Source organism: Echinops telfairi, unplaced genomic scaffold (assembly GCF_000313985.2).
Source record: "Echinops telfairi isolate 266 unplaced genomic scaffold, ASM31398v2 ScPeMD7_7469;HRSCAF=8507_1, whole genome shotgun sequence".
NCBI lineage: Eukaryota > Metazoa > Chordata > Mammalia > Afrosoricida > Tenrecidae > Echinops > Echinops telfairi.
In genome coordinates, this window is record NW_022111373.1 from 13,635,809 (window position 1) to 13,636,917 (window position 1,109).

Sequence of the window (1,109 nt, forward strand, 5' to 3'; positions counted from 1 at the left end):
ATCGCTTACCTCAGTGGACTCATGTTGTACTTGTCCTTTTGTTGGCACGCATTTTAAAGGGGTCATTATAGTTGCTGTATGGTCTGTAGGAACAAAGAACAAGGAAGAGCGTACAGTAATGGGATGATAGTGGTCCAGAGTAGCATTTGGAGAAAGAAGTGGCTCAAGGTCTGAAGATGCAAACCCCGCTTTTATTTTATTTAATTTAATGCCATTGAGTCAATTCCAACACATGGAATCCTGTTTAAGTGTTCAATTGCTAACCATAAGATTGGTGGTTTGAACCCAACCAGTGGCAAAAAATCAAACAAAATAAAACCTGTTAACCTGCTCCCATAAAGATTACAGCTTAGAAAAAAAATTAATTATAATTTAAAAGTTCCATTAATATGAACATGCAAATGAGGGGAAAGGGAAAACCATCAATATTTATTATCTTTCTTGACTTGTTTGATAACTAAATACCAAGAAAGCTTCTATTATGGCAGATGGATTTTATTTATGAAATGAGACTATCGTAAAATCATTTTACTGTTACATGTAATTAGCATGTAAAACCATGTTTTTGAGAGATAAAGCTGATTGGAATATGAAAGTAAGTCATATGGAAAACTGTGAATAAAAACAATGAGGTCCCAAGCACACAAATTGATCCATAAGAGAGGTACCAAAGGGATTACCAGATTATTAGAAATTTCAATTTTAGGGCTAAAAGTTTAGATATGTTTAGACACTGAAATATAAAATAAAATAAATGTCTTTAAATTTTTTCAATTAAAAAGATGACCGCTTAGACAGCCCTATGAACAGGTTCTGCTGTGTCACGTGAGGCCATATGAGTCAAGATTGACTCCGTGATACCCGGCGACAACCATGATGAATCAAGAACAGCTTAGTTGTTCCCGTGCCCTTTTTTTCCCAGTTGTTTCTCATGAACTTATGAAGATTCCCCTTCCAGGAAGCTTCTAATGCAGACTGGAGTTCATTTGTGAGCTACGCCAGTTAAAGGCTATACAGTGAACCCTCTCCACTTCGCGTTTCGACTTCCGCGGCTTCACTCTATCGCGATTTTTGCGTAACAGCACCCACTGCCTACACCCGCTCCTTCA